The sequence below is a fragment of the Balaenoptera borealis genome (genome assembly GCF_965194805.1).
Source record: "Balaenoptera borealis genome assembly, chromosome: 3".
Lineage (NCBI taxonomy): Eukaryota > Metazoa > Chordata > Mammalia > Artiodactyla > Balaenopteridae > Balaenoptera > Balaenoptera borealis.
The window spans coordinates 157448124-157464515 of NC_138866.1; the positions used below are offsets into that span (position 1 = coordinate 157448124).

The following is a 16392-nucleotide window of genomic DNA, read 5'->3' on the forward strand; positions in this document are numbered from 1 at the left end:
TTTGTATTTCTGCGGTGTCTGTTGTGACTTCTCCTTTTTCATTTCTAATTCTATTGATTTGAGTCTTCTCCCTTTTTTTCTTGATGAGTCTGGCTAATGGTTTATCAATTTTGTTTATCTTCTCAAAGAACCAGCTTTTAGTTTTATTGATCTTTGCTATTGTTTCCTTCATTTCTTTTTCATTTATTTCTGATCTGATCTTTATGATTTCTTTCTTTCTGCTAACTTTGGGGGTTTTTTGTTCTTCTTTACCTAATTGCTTTAGTTGTAAGGTTAGGTTGTTTATTTGAGATGTTTCTTGTTTCTTGAGGTAGGATTGTATTGCTGTAAACTTCCTTCTTAGAACTGCTTTTGCTGCATCCCATAGTTTTTGGGTTGTCGTGTTTTCATTGTCGTTTGTCTCTAGGTATTTTTTGATTTCCTCTTTGATTTCTTCAGTGATCTCTTGGTTATTTAGTAGTGTATTGTTTAGCCTCCATGTGTTTGTATTTTTTACAGTTTTTTTCCTGTAATTGATATCTAGTCTCATAGCGTTGTGGTTGGAAAAGATACTTGATACGATTTTAATTTTCTTAAATTTACCAAGGCTTGATTTGTGACCCAAGATATGATCTATCCTGGAGAATGTTCCATGAGCACTTGAGAAGAAAGTGTATTCTGTTGTTTTTGGATGGAATGTCCTATAAATATCAATTAAGTCCATCTTGTTTAATGTATCATTTAAAACCTGTGTTTCCTTATTTATTTTCATTTTGGATGATCTGTCCATTGGTGAATCAACTCTCTCTTATTGGAGTTTCCTGTTATCTTCAGCCAAAACTCAATGTGACAATGCAAGTTTCTGTTGTATGAAAGGCACTAGTACATCACAGGAGATACTAGATGAGCAGATAGACACAAATCCCTTCTTTGTTATTCAGAGACTGCTGTGCATGCAGTGTGGGGTGGAATAAGTGAGTACAAGTCAAATTCCATATCCTGTACCTGGATGTGGATGAAAGGAAATGCAGATGAGCCAGAGAATAGGTGACATGAAACAGTACTCCTACTGAGAAACTAGGGCTTTGGAGAAGCGTCCAGTGCCAGGCCTGGGGAAACTGTGGACGGCTGAACATCCCTGATGCTGAGGAAGCTATCAGTGATTGAGGGATGAATCAAAATTACTCAAGAGCCCATGTGAAGAGGCTCCCAGTGGATAAGGACAGGACAATTGTAGCTTCAGAAAGGATGATAATTCAAATGAGGAAACCCTCAAATATGGTGAAGTTCATGAGTTCAAATGATATTAAGTCACAACCAATTGCTCATCTGTGGAGGATGATAGAGAATCAATTCATTGTCCTGAGAACTAGGAAATGTAGGAAGGAATCAAGCATTGATCCTCCCAGGTGGACCCAGTGGGTCATCAAACAGTCGATAAAAGAAGACATCTCTTTACAATGTTGGCTACTTGTGGAGGAAGGAGGGAGCCGTCCTAGGATAATTGGGCCACAGCAAATGGGCGGGGCATCTCGGGTATAACGGCCAAGGTCTCTTTCTCTATGAAAGACCTGCCTTAGGGTAATTCATTAGTCCATATATTCATTTTGTGTGTTTGTTGTACCTATGTTCTATTTTATGATGGAACAATTTTTAGAAAATATGGCAGGCTTTTGCAAACCTATGCAGATAGGTTTCTGATTTTTTTGCATCCTCTGAAAAAAATGTATAATTCACCTGTGCCTACAGTTTCAGCTGGACGTTCCTTCTCCCGGCTGCGCTATGATAATACTTTCTGTTGTTTCATCAGTCAGCAAGGTCTATCTTTTCCTTCCTTCACCCGGGAACTTTCAAATTCTCCCACAGGGAGGAAGAACTCATGGGACCTTTATTTCTTCGGGCTGATGAGAGCAGAGTCATCCCTTGACAGGCCTGGGCTTAGGCGGGCTCGTTTTACAAGACCGCCCGCAGCAAATGGCCAGCTGCCCTGTTCCCAGCCTTCACCTTGATCATTTTGTCCCTTTGCCCCCAAGTCACCCAATACCAGTCTTCAGAGTATGTGTGTTCCAACTGAATCCTCACCCTTGAGTCGTGCTATGTCTCTTGGCTGGGTGTCATTACAAAGTCATGTCCCCACCTCACACCCCCAGCACAATCACGCCTCACAAAGGATGAAGGTCAGCCCCACAGCCCGGACTCCGAGCATGAGGGCGTGATGATTAAAAAGAAGATATTCTTGGGCTTCCCTGGTGGCACAGTGGTTGAGAATCTGCCTGCCAATGCAGGGGACACGGGTTCGAGCCCTGGTCTGGGAAGATCCCACATGCCGCGGAGCAGCTGGGCCCGTGAGCCACAATTACTGAGCCTGCGCGTCTGGAGCCTGTGCTCCGCAACAAGAGAGGCCGCGATAGTGAGAGGCCCGCGCACCGCGATGAAGAGTGGCCCCCGCTTGCCGCAACTAGAGAAAGCCCTCGCACAGAAACGAAGACCCAACACAGCCAAAAATAAATAAATAAATAAATAAATAAATAAATAAATAAATAAATGTAAACATAAACAAAAATGACATGGAATCGGCAGAAAATTATAAAAAAAAAAAAAGAAGATATTCTCGTTGGAAGATTTTAAAAGAGGGACCATTGTCTCTCTAACAGAATGGCACCAGAATGGTACCAGCCTCACGTTGGAGGATAATGCCATGGCACCTATTATCCATGAAGGAAAATTGAAAAGTGACCACTTGGCCAGTGTTTTTGACCATGAGATCATTCGAGGTCATACCTGAGAACCTTCTAAGACCTCGTGTGTCTAACCGCGGGGCCCAGAGTGATTATGAGCAGCAATAGAGTCAGACTAACTCCTTGCCAAGTTAGATCGCAACTGCGGACGCTGTGTTTACTGCACAAAAAGTATAGCCATCTGCTCGAGAGGCCTGAGAACCTGCTAACAGCGTTGAGGGAAATCGGAGGAAGCTGGCCTTGGGGGCGTTTAGGGCGAGGAGAGAAATGGAGGGACAGAGCGGCTCCAGCGACTTCCCGGAGGCCACGCAGCTCTCGCCTTACAAATAGAACCTCCGCGTGCGGGCGCGGAGCACATTAGGATAAAGTGAGGTTGTATTTGCCGGCCTCTCCTGATGCTGCCTGTTACTGCCACCTCCAAGGGACAGAAGGCATCCGCCAGTCAGGTTATGACCTGTGATGCTGAGATTTGTCTCCTTCCTTTGCTTCCAGGATTTCATTTCCAATCTCCTGGTTCTAGGAGAACGGAGTCGTTTGTTTTTCCTGACTTTCCCTCCTTAAGTATAATGTTTCGTTTCCTTAATGACAATTTGCAGCTTTCTTACACATTTTGCCCCAACAGTTTTGTCTTATAATCCACATTTTCCTCCCTTCCGGGCAGAACGTTTTTCATACCCATGAACACAAAACCTCACCTACGTGAGCACTCTCTGTAAGTACAAATCTGGGGTGCTGCCCTAACAAATCATAAACTTAGACTTAAGAGAATTCTGTATTAAGCCACTTCTTTTTAATTGAAGTATAGTTGCTATACAATATTATGTAAGTCACATGTGTACAATATAGTGATTCACAATTTTTAAAGATCATACTCCAATTAGAGTTATTATAAAATATTAGCTATATTCCCCATGCTGTACAATACATCCCTGTAGCCTATCTTACACCCAATAGTTTGTGCCTCCCACTCCCCCACCCCTATGTTATCCCTCCCCCTTTCCCTCTCCCCACTTGTAACCACTAGTTTGTTCTCTATATCTGTGAGGCTGCTTCTGTTTTGTTACATTCGCTAGTTTGTTGTATTTCTTATATTCCACATATAAGTGATATCATGCAATATTTGTCTTCCTCTGCCTGACTTATTTCACTTAGCATAATGCCCTCCAAGTTCATCCACATTATTGCAAATGGCAAAATTTCATTCTTGTTTATGGCTAATATTCCATTGTGTATGTATATAATATATATATTACATCTTCTTTATCCAGTCATCTGTTGATGGACACTTAGGCTGCTTCCATATCTTGGCAATTGTAAATAATGCTGCTATGAACACTAGGGTGCATGTATCTTTTTGAATTAGTGTTTTGGGGTTTTTTGGATATATACGCAAGATTGGAATTCCTGGGTCATATGGTAGTTCTATTTTTAGCTTTTTGAGGAACCTCCATCCTGTTTCCACAGTGGCTACACCAGTTTACATTCCCACCAACAGTGCACGAGTAAACTGTTACTTTAATGTGTGATCTAGAAGAAAAGGAAGAAACATGATCCAAGAATGCGTGACAAGGAAATCTGGGGAGAGGCGGATGGGTGGACTTCACTGAAGGGGCAAAAATGTAAAGATGTTTGTGTCCCACGTGAACACCCACCAAAGGGTGACCTCAGCAGAGGAGGATTTTAATTCTCAAGTGGGTAGGATTCCTTGGTCTGTGGGTACCAGCCAGCCTCTTTCAAAGCCACCCTCGTCTTTGGCCAGTGGGCTCCTGAGCACAGTGGCCGAGGTGGCAGGGATGGACTTCCCTCCCCAAGGCTGGCCTGGCTACGGCCACTGCCGAGCACCCAATCAGCCAGCAGCAGAGACCAACACTGAGTCCCCGATATGGCACCACTGCCCGGGGGAGGCTGGTTACATTGGACCACTTCCCTCCTGGGAGAGACAGCCCTGTGTTCTTGCTGGAACAGACACTCAGCGGGGATATGGACTAAGCAAGCCTTCCCGGCATGCAAAGCTTCTGCCGAAACTACCGTCTTCGGGCTCCCAGGATGTGTCGTCCATATCGTGATGCTCCAGAGCGTTGCGTCTGATCAAGGAGCTCACAGCACATCCAGGGCAGTGTGGTGACAGGCCCTGCCCCGTGGACCTCACGGGTCTGACCGTGGGTCTCCCTGCCCTGGGCGTTCCAGGCAGCATCACACTGTCCACCTCACTGATGACAGCACGGCCAGCAGGACCTGTAAGCGGCTGACGGCAGGGTCTCTGGACACCCTGATAAGTCGCAGGCCTGGCAGAGGATGGATGATAAGCCTCACAGACATCCCTGCACTTGCAACGTGATGAGGTTTCTGGAGCTCTAGAACCCGGGGTTCACCCAATTACAGCCTCCAGGACAAAGGACTGTAAAGGTGCATCGTGCAATTCCCACCAGTGGGACAGAGACAGGCCCTCGGAGGCCTCTTCCTGTTGTGAAGACGGCACACACAGCGTTTGCTAAGTCGGGGGCGGGGACGGCGTCCAGCCCTGGGTGGCGTCCACAGCGAGTGCCTCGGGCATTTTCCCAGGGACCCAGGGGCGGGCGCTGTCAGAGCAAACACACGGACCCCTAGGTTCTCATACAGGTCACGTGGTGTCGCATGGGACCGCTTGGTGTTTGAGAGCAGCCCCTGCAGGTGAGGGGGCCCTGGAGCCTGGAGGGCGGAGCTGCCAGAGGACCTGTCGCCAGGTCCCAATGTGCAGAACTTAGCTTCACGTGGATTCAGTATGAATCTGAAAGAATGACTTTAATGTGTCTTCAAGACTCATCCACCCAGAATTGACCTCCAAAGGACATTCAATAGTTTATTCACCAAGAACTGATTTTACACTACCAAGGGCCACATCCGGGGCACACAGGAGTGAATTACAGAGCCTCTGCCCTCAGGTCTAGGATCACATGAGCAACGTAGCACCTGAGGCTCATGGTTTGAATCCCTAAGGTCATGTAGGGCTAAATGCTCAATGGCTCCTCCTTGAAACTTTCACCAAGGCAATTATTTTTCAGTGACCATGAAAATGCAACTTCAATCTAGGATTTTTAGACTTCCTGGAAAGTGTACCCAACGATAGTTGTATTATTAGCAGAGATGATTATCTAACAAATTGGGAAATCATCTTGTGTAGTTAATTTATGAAGAAATTGCTTTCAGGAACTGAAAGTATGATGTTGGCATAGTCTAAAAAAAATACAACATCAGGACAAGAATGCTAACATTGAAAGAAATAATGGTAATCTCTGTTTATTATTTGGTAAAATATACATAACATAAAAGTTACCATTTTAATCATTTTTAAGTGTACATTCAGTGGCATTAAGTACATTCACACTGTTGTACAAACATCACCACCATCCATCTCCAGAACTTTCTCATCTTCCCAAATTGAAAATCTGTCTGCATTAATTATCAACTCCCTGTTCCCCCCTCCCCCAGACCCTGGCCCCCACCATCCTACTTTCTGTCTCTATTACTTGACTCCTCTAAAGACCTCATGTAAGTGGAATCATACAGTATTTGTCTTTGTGACTGGCTTATTTCTCTTAACATAATGTCTTTAAGGTTCATCTATGTTGTAACATGTGTCAGAATTTCCTTCTTTTTTAAGACTGAATAATATTCCATTGTGTGTTTATACCCAATTTTGCTGGTATATTCATCTATTAATGGACACTTGGGTTGCTTCCATGTTTTAGCTATTGTGAGTAATGTGGCTATGAACATGAGTGTGCAAATATCTGTTTGCATCTCTGCATTCCATTGTTTTGGGTAAATATCCAGAAGTGGGATTCCTGGATCATATAGTAATTCTATATTTAATTTTTTGAGAAGCTGTCGTTCTGTTTTTCACAGGGGCTGTACCATTTTACATTCCCACCAGCAGAGCATGATGGTTCCAATCTCCACAACCTCACAACACTTGTTATCTTCTGTTTTTTGTTTTTGTTTTTTGTAGTAGCCATTCTAATGTGTGTAAATGGTATCTTATTGTGGTTTTGATTTGCATTCCCCTAAGGATTAGTGATGTTGAGCATCTCTTCATGGCCTCATTGGCCATTTGTATATCTTCTTTGGAGAAATGTCTATTTAGGTGCTTTTCTCATTTTTTATTTGGTTTTACTTTTTGTGTTGAGTTAATAATGTTAATCTCTTAACATACATCAAGACCCTATGATGACTATCCAAATATTCACTCATGAAAGATTTTTATTTAAAAACTTCTCCCAGGGAATTCCCTGGCATTCCAGTGGTTAGGGATCCATGCTTCCACTGCAGGGAGCATGGGTTCAAACCCTGGTCAGGGAAATAAGATCCCTCATGCTGTGCAGTGCAGCCAAAAAATAAACAAATAAAATTTATAAAAACTTCTCCAGAGTCAGCTCTACCCACCACCAGAGCCTCCCATCAAGCCTCTTAGATAGCCTCAACCACCAGAGGGCAGACAGCAGAAGCAAGAAAAACTACAATCCTGCAGCCTGTGGACCAAAAACCACAGTTACAGAAAGATAGACAAGATGAAAAGGCAGAGGGCTATGTACCAGATGAAGGAACAAGAAAAAACCCCAGAAAAACAACTAAATGAAGTGGAGATAGGCAACCTTCCAGAAAAAGAATTCAGAATAATGATAGTGAAGATGATCCAGGACCTCGGAAAAACAATGGAGGCAAAGATTGAGAAGATGCAAGAAATGTTTAACAAAGACCTAGAAGAATTAAAGATCAAACAAACAGAGATGAACAATACAATAACTGAAATGAAAACTACACTAGAAGGAATCAATAGCAGAATAACTGAGGCAGAAGAACGGATAAGTGACCTGGAAGACAGAATGGTGGAATTCACTGCTGCGGAACAGACTAAAGAAAAAAGAATGAAAAGAAATGAAGACAGCCTAAGAGATCTCTGGGACAACATTAAACGCAACAACATTCGCACTATAGGGGTCCCAGAAGGAGAAGAGAGAGAGAAAGGACCAGAGAAAATATTTGAAGAGATTATAGTCGAAAACTTCCCTAACATGGGAAAGGAAATAGCCACCCAAGTCCAAGAAGCGCAGAGAGTCCCATACAGAATAAACCCAAGGAGAAACACGCCGAGACACATAGTAATCAAAGTGGCAAAAATTAAAGACAAAGAAAAATTATTGAAAGCAGCAAGGGAAAAACGACAAATAACATACAAGGGAACTCCCATAAGGTTAACAGCTGATTTCTCAGCAGAAACTCTACAAGCCAGAAGGGAGTGGCATGATATACTTAAAGTGATGAAAGGGAAGAACCTACAACCAAGATTACTCTACCCGGCAAGGATCTCATTTAGATTTGATGGAGAAATCAAAAGCTTTACAGACAAGCAAAAGCTAAGAGAATTCAGCACCACCAAACCAGCTCTACAACAAATGCTAAAGGAACTTCTCTAAGTGGGAAACACAAGAGAAGAAAAGGACCTACAAAAACAAACCCAAAACAATTAAGAAAATGGTCATAGGAACATACATTTCGATAATGACCTTAAACGTGAATGGATTAAATGCTCCAACCAAAAGACACAGGCTTGCTGAATGGATACAAAAACAAGACCCATATATATGCTGTCTACAAGAGACCCACTTCAGACCTAGGGACACATAAAGACTGAAAGTGAGGGGATGGAAAAAGATATTCCATGCAAATGGAAATCAAAAGAAAGCTGGAGTAGCAATACTCATATCAGATAAAATAGACTTTAAAATAAAGAATGTTACAAGAGACAAGGAAGGACACTACATAATGATCAAGGGATCAATCCAAGAGGAAGATATAACAATTATAAATACATATGCACCCAACATAGGAGCACCGCAATACATAAGGCAAATGCTAACAGCTATAAAAGAGGAAATCGACAGTAACACAGTAATAGTGGGGGACTTTAACACCTCACTTACACCAATGGACAGATCATCCAAAATGAAAATAAATAAGGAAACAGAAGCTTTATATGACACAACAGACCAGATAGACTTGATATTTATAGGACATTCTATCCAAAAACAGCAGATTACACTTTCTTCTCAAGTGCGCATGGAACATTCTCCAGGATAGATCACATCTTGGGTCACAAATCAAGCCTCAGTAAATTTAAGAAAATTGAAATCATATCAAGCATCTTTTCTGACCACAAGGCTATGAGGTTAGAGATCAATTACAGGGAAAAAACCATAAAAAACACAAACACGTGGAGGCTAAACAATACGTTACTAAATAACCAAGAGATCACTGAAGAAATCACAGAGGAAATCAAAAAATACCTAGAGACAAATGACAATGAAAACACAATGAAAACACGATGCAGGGAAAACTGGACAGCTCCATGTAAAAGAATGAAAGTAGAACACTCCGTAACACCACACACAAAAATAAACTCAAAATGGATTAGAGACCTAAATGTAAGAATGGACACTATAAAACTCTTAGAGGAAAACATAGGAAGAACACTCTTTGACATAAATCACAGCAAGATCTTTTTTGATCCACCTCCTAGAGTAATGGAAATAAAAACGAAAATAAACTAACGGGACCTAATGAAACTTAAAAGCTTTTGCAAAGCAAGGGAAACTACAAACAAGATGAAAAGACAACCCTCAGATTGGGAGAAAATATTTGCAAACAAATCAACGGACAAAGGATTAATCTCCGAAATATGTAAACAGCTCTGCAGCTCAATGTTAAAAAAACACACAACCCAATCAAAAAATGGGCAGAAGACCTATATAGACATTTCTCCAAAGAAGACATACAGATGTCCAAGAAGCACATGAGAAGCTGCTCAACATCACTAATTATTAGAGAAATGCAAATCAAAACTACAATGAGGCATCACCTCACGCCAGTTAGAATGGGCATCATCAGAAAATCTACAAACAACAAATGCTGGAGACGGTGTGGAGAAAAGGGAACTGTCTTGCACTGTTGGTGGGAATGTAAATTGATACAGCCACTATGGAGAACAGTATGGAGGTTCCTTAAAAAACTAAAAATAGAATTACCATATGACCAGCAATCCCACTACTGGGTATATACTCAGAGAAAACCGTAATTCAAAAAGACACATGCACCCCAATGTTCATTGCAGCAATATTTACAATAGCCAGGTCATGGAAGCAACCTAAATGCCCATAGACAGACGAATGGATAAAGAAGATGTGGTACATATATACTATGGAATATTACTCAGCCATTAAAAGGAACGAAATTGGGTCATTTGTAGAGATGTGGATGGATGTAGAGACTGTCATACAGAGTGAAGTAAGTCAGAAAGAGAAAAACAAATATCGTATATTAATGCATATATGTGGAACCTAGAGAAATGGTACAGATGAACCGGTTTGCAGGGAAGAAATAGAGACACCGATGTAGAGAACAAACGTATGGACACCAAGGTGGGAAAGTGGCAGGGGGTGGACTGTGGTGCTGTGATGAATTGGGAGATTGGGATTGACATATATACACTAATATGCATAAAATGGGTAACTAATAAGAACCAACTGTATAAATAAATAAATAAAATTCTAAAATTCAAAAAATAAAACAAAACAAAAAAAAACAAAGCCTGGCAGATTTTTTTCCTAATTATCCTCATAATTGTGTTTCTGTCCAGCCGTTTGTACTGTAGCACTTCAGAAGCTGGTTCATGCCATTTCACAGTCTGTTACTCAAGCCTCCCAAGCTCACCCAGGTGGTGAACAGGGGAGTGGACACTAAGCCTGGTCAGCTGGGATGAAGTCCTCTGCCCCTCCCATGACATCGCAGAGCTCCGAGCGCGACACTCATTCTGTGCTTGTCATTCCTGCCCCTCCCAGCCCATGAAGTACCACCCCTGTCCTGTCTTCATAAACGTGTTAAATGTTTGTGAGAAGGCCAGCGTGCTCCAGAGAAAGAGAACCAACAGGATATACTGATATCTTTTTTTTAATATATATATAGAAAGAGATTTATTTTAAGAAATTGGCTCATGTTATTGTGGAGACTTGGTAAATCTCCCTCAGGATGGGGGAGGCCAGAGGGCTGGAGACAAGAGCAGAGTTGCAGCTGGAGCTCAAAGACCATCTGCTGGACAATTCCCTCTTGGTCCAGGGAGCTCAGTCATTGTTCTATCCAGGCCTTCAACTGATTGGACAAGGCCCACCACACAAGGCGGGGGGGCACCTGCACTACTCAAGGTCCACTGATTTAAATGTTAACTTCGCCCATAAACAGCTTCACAGAAACATCAAGAATGTTTGACCACATTTCTGGGCACCGTGGCCCTGCAAATGTGACACATGGAAGCAATCATAGCCAGCTAAGAAAACAGCCCCGTCAGAGAAATCACCTACAACAAGCGGGAAAATGGAATGTGAAAGCAATGCCCACGCAAACGTGGGTACACTGAGTTGTCTTTATTTATTCACCTATTTCTGTGGCCTCTGATTTTCTTAGCTGGACTGAATGACCACAAGGAAACAAGCAGAAGGGCATTTGAAAGGAAAGGAAGGCTCAGAGTTAGGAATCACCCAAAACCCACATCCTTTAAAGTGTGATCCAAGATGTTTTTCCAGCTCAGAAATGAGTCTTGCCTCCCCTCCCCTCCCCATTTCTAATTTAATTTTCCACAGATTCAGGAAGGGGGAATTAGAAAGGGAAGAAGATAGTGCTGGCCCCTCATCCAGCTGCGTGGGACGAGACAGGAAAAAAAACTCAGTTCTGTTCCTGGCTGCAGTGAGAAGTTGTGCAAGGACAGGAGGAAGTGGGCAGTCCAGGATTGGGATGGATACCCCCGCAGCGGCAGGCAGGGATGCTCGTCTGATTTAGTGCTCGCTCTCTGTGTAACGTCACTGCCTGAGCAGCCGGGGTGAGGGGAGACGGGGTCGGGAAGGGCAGGGAGAAGGGGACGGGCACTGCTCACCGTTACACGCACCTCAGCCAAGAAACCCACACAGTAAAGCCACATCTTGCCTTCGTTACATCTGGAAATGAGGGGAAGTCATTTTCAGCCCCTAACAGGGCTGGGGCTGCCCAGAGCCGGCCAGGCTGTTCCACCGCTTCAGTGAGACGCGCGTGTCTTGGGTGCAAAGATACCCAAGCTCAGCGTTGACATCTCACTTGAATATTTATTTTTTTAACCAACTAAACCTATTTCTTTCATTTTCTGTCAGCTGCTCTAGAAGGAGAGGAAAAATGAGAAGGACATCCACAACTGAAAGCAAAAAAAGACATGGAAATTGGGCATGGACCAACCTCCCAGAGTCTTGTAGATTTTGTGTGGACCTAAGCTGTCTACAAACCATACGATGATAGACTGATGCTGCCCCCCAAAGATGTCCATGCCCTAATCCCCGGAGCCTGTGAGCGCAGGACCTAACGGCAGAAAGGACTTTATAGGCGTGATTGTGCTAAGGGTCGTGAGATGGTGAGATTATCCCGGGGGATCAATGTGATCACAGGGGCCATCATGGGAGAGAAACCAGAGAGAAGCAGCTACACTCCCGGCTTTGGAGAGAGATGGGCCCTCAGCCACGGGAAGCAGGAGCCTCGATGCCAGGAAAGGGAAGGAACAGGCTCTCCCGGGGCCTCCAGAAGGAACCACCTGCCGACTCCTTGGTTTTAGCCCCATGAGAACCACCCTGGACATCTGACCCCCAGAACCGCAGGATATGAAATGTATGCTGTTTTAAAACACTGAGTTTGTGGTCATGTGTTACAGCAGCAAATAGGAAACTGATCCACTCACCTGATACCAAGGAGGAGCTAAACAGCTTCCCACGATGATCTGGGCACAAACTAGACCAGAGCGAGGACTGCGAACACCTTGGAGTGAGCCTGGTGGTGACCTCCAGCCGCAGCAAGTGCTGGAAGTGACTTGGGCTGGGAGCAGACTGGACACAGTACCAGCTCCACCAGCTGCGATATCGCGGTACCCGTAATACCTGTCATGGTTCTGCGGCTGCTTACCTGCCTCCTGGAGACTCGCTCCTTCCTGAGAGTCAGTATTGTACTGTGGTTGACATCGCCAATCCAGGGCCAGATCTGAGTCCCAGACGCACCTCTTCCTAGCTGTGCAACCTTGGGGCTTACTACTTAACCTCTCTGTGCCATGATTTCATCTTCTGCAAAATGAGGAAATTAATGTGACCTGTTGTAGGGTCAAGTTTCATTTTCTATCGGGGAAAATTGCTCATTCCTCCAGAACTGGGGAAAGTGGCTAAAGGCATCCTGGAAGTTTCCACCTCCCAGGCACTGGTTCCAGAAACAAAATGCAGAATAAACGTGACACTCCTCAGAGGAGGAGCTTCTCTTGAGCAAGCATCACTGACCCTATTTACAAGCTCCCAGGGTCAAAATGACGCTTATCCCATCATCTCCCACAAGGGCCCCGGGAGGGAGCCAGGGTCAAAAATATTAATAATTGTAATAACGGAAACAGAGATTTTGTTCTTGCTGCCAGATTTTAGTTGGCTCTACATTGCCATTGTATTACATTTAAAATGTAAAAATGGTAAATTGTTATAGTCTATCCTAAAATAGCTCCATCCGCGTGTTTCCCATTAAGCCAGATGTGTAAGGTTTACTGGGCTTCACTCTCATTTAGAACATCAGATAATAGCAGTGAACAACAATGACCCAGAACACCAACATTTAAATAATTTAGAACCTAAGGGATTGCTTACAGAAAGATAATAGTATTGATTCTTTACAGACATGAAAGAAGTGCTTCGTGACTTGAAACATAACCTACTGCTTTGATTCCTTTACAGTCTTAACCACCAACATTAAGTTCTAGAAGAAACAAGAACACTTACCTTACTGGTTAATTGAACGCTTACCTTACTAGTCAAATTGCTGAACGCACATCCAAATGGAATGTGTTTCCTACCTGAAAACTAATGACACAACCGATAAACCATTAGTACCTAAAACTCCGTGCTGGGTGACGGTAGAAAGTCAAGTTTGTGACGGCCCCGATCTTGGAAAGTAACTTACAAACTAGTATTGGATATGATATGTGCATATTACAAAGTAAAATATAATCACCAAAAAGCTGCATAAATGTTAATGTAGCTCCGGAAGAGGAAAACGGATCTTGGAGGATAAGGGGGAGGTAGACTTAAATCACCTTATAGAACCTAAGATGCAGTGATCTTTCCTTGGAACCTGTCAAGAGTGAAAATATAAATTGCTGCCATCGATAAATAGTGTGTTATTCCACAAATACTTTGGAAGATATTTTGAACGTGATCAGTGATGTGTCTGGGGAGGAAGAAGAGACCATCAATATGGTACCACTCCTGCTCATCCACACCCAAGAGTGTCTGTTGCCCAGAGACGCTGCCCCTGTCATTTACGGAGGCTGGTGGATTAGAAGAATGGATATCTCATGGCTCAATCATTTACGTGCAAGAAGGTAGTTTCCAAAATTCCTTGCTTTTAGCCATACTTTTTTCCTACTCTTTTTGCCTTATTAATACTTAATCAGTTGTTAATTAATAGCTACTTCCAAAGGGCTACAAAAGCCCAGGTGCCCTGCTGGATGGTTAGTGCACTTTCTCTCGTTATGTCAGTAGCCTGACAGGTTGGCTTATTCTTGCTTCACAGACAAGAAGACACAGGGGCAAAGGCAGTTATATCCGTTTCTGAAGTTCACCCTGCTAGTAAGTGGCTCAGCTAGACGCCAGCCAGAGTCTGACTCCAAAGTCCAAGCTCATTATCTCTAAATTATTATTATATTTAAAAATATGTTGGGCTTCCCTGGTGGTGCAGTGGTTAAGAATCCACCTGCCAATGCAGGGGGACATGGGTTCGAGCCCTGGTCCAGGCAGATCCCACATGCCGCGGAGCAACTGAGCCTGTGCGCCACAACTACTGAGCCTGCGCTCTAGAGCCCGTGCTCCGCAACAAGAGAAGCCACCGCAATGAGAAGCCCACGCACTGCAACGAAGAGTAACCCCCCGCTCGCCGCAACTAGAGAAAGTCCGCGGGCAGCAACAGAGACGCAACACAGCCAAAAATAAATAAAATTATTTTAAAAAATTAAAAATAAAAAATTATAAAAAATAAAAATATGTCATCTGTTGTATGGGGAGGTCCTTGAGAGCAGCCGCAGAGCGTGTAGCTGCTGCTCGGGCCACACTGCCCACACCTGTCCCTCCCAGCGGTGGTCGTGGGCAGAGTCACGGAGGTCAGTCACACAATGCCCTTGTTTAGTTAACAGGGACTAACAGGACCTTCCTCACAAGGTTATGAGGATGATCATAGGCGTTAGATATGCTTAAAGGGCTTGGCATAGCGCCTGGCCTGGGGCATCACAGTCGTTGGGAAACTACTCAGCACGGCGCATCCCAAGACCACACTTAAGTTGACATCGTGTGACTGAGACCCAGGACTTGCTGTGCTGAGCTTCTTCAATAAAAGCTCCCCAAACGGGGCAATGTTATTCTGAATTGTATCATATTAGTATCTGCACAGTATTTGTTGGGTGTGACTTATAAACATAACCAACACAAGGGGAAAAAAAGATTGCAAAAGAGCAAACTCATGAGTTTGCTTTCTACCCTTGATAATGGATACAGCCCGTGTCTCCTAGCACAATGTGGAGCCCTTGGGAAAAGACCCTTAAAGGATATAAATTCTTTCCTGGGTCAGTAAGTATGACAGATATTTAGGAAAGACTCTCAATTATCTCAAGGTCAAATATATGAGGCATCTTCGTTTAACAAAGTAGAAAAAAATGAAGATACAGTAAGAGTTTTAGTCAGAAGTTCCTCTTTGTCACAGTGTAATTTTAAAATAGCTTTGAATAAGAGAAATAAGAGAATTTGAGAAACTGGAGGCATCGAGTGAGTCAAAGTGACCCTTTTCCTCCAAGGATTAGGAAAAGTAGTGAAGCTATCATTCTCCTGTCCTTTCTGTGTAACTCTGAATTCCATTTCATCACTGTGACTAAAATAGTAAAGCTGAGAGTGTGAACCTTCAATGTTGACATTCTCAGCTTCCCCTTCGAAAAAAATTTAAAAACTTGAAATTAATAAATAGCAAAATTCCCAATGTTCTCAATGATCACATCAGAACCCAACCACTCCTTTAAACATTAGACTGACTGTTCCTAAGATTTGGGGCATTCTGTGTGTGTGTAGTTTTTTTTTTTATAAATTTATTTATTTATTTATTTTTGGCTGTGTTGGGTCTTCGTTTCTGTGCGAGGGCTTTCTCCAGTTGCGGCGAGCGGGGGCCACTCTTCATCGCGGTGTGCGGGCCTCTCACTATCGCGGCCTCTCTTGTTGCGGAGCACAGGCTCCAGACGCGCAGGTTCAGTAGTTGTGGCTCACGGGCCTAGTAGCTCCGCGGCATGTGGGATCTTCCCAGACCAGGTCTCGAACCCGTGTCCCCTGCATTGGCAGGCAGATTCTCAACCACTGTGCCACCAGGGAAGCCCCTGTGTGTGTGTAGTTTTAAACCAAGTCATTCTTTTAGGACTTTTCCCCCTCCCCCCATTTTAATATTTAATAAATCAATTTTTCTATAAACATGGGAACTTCATGTCCAGAAGGAAAGCTCAGCTCCAAAAGGCATTCATCATGATTCAGCATCATCTTAAAAAGATTCCTCAGAGGACTCAGAGTAATAA

The 16392-nt window shown here is 43.4% G+C and overlaps 1 long non-coding RNA gene across 7 annotated transcripts in view; it reads left to right on the forward strand.

Annotated features, from left to right (window-relative positions):
* Positions 1-16392, forward strand: part of LOC309625957 — a 50967-nt gene that overhangs the window by 24620 nt on the left and 9955 nt on the right. For 2 of the 7 annotated variants that reach the window (XR_014242822.1, XR_014242827.1), the window contains one exon: positions 11927-14172. The exons of the other annotated variants lie outside the window; for them this stretch is intronic. This is a non-coding gene — a long non-coding RNA (uncharacterized lncRNA). The remainder of the gene's footprint in view (positions 1-11926; positions 14173-16392) is intronic. 7 annotated transcript variants of the gene reach the window in all.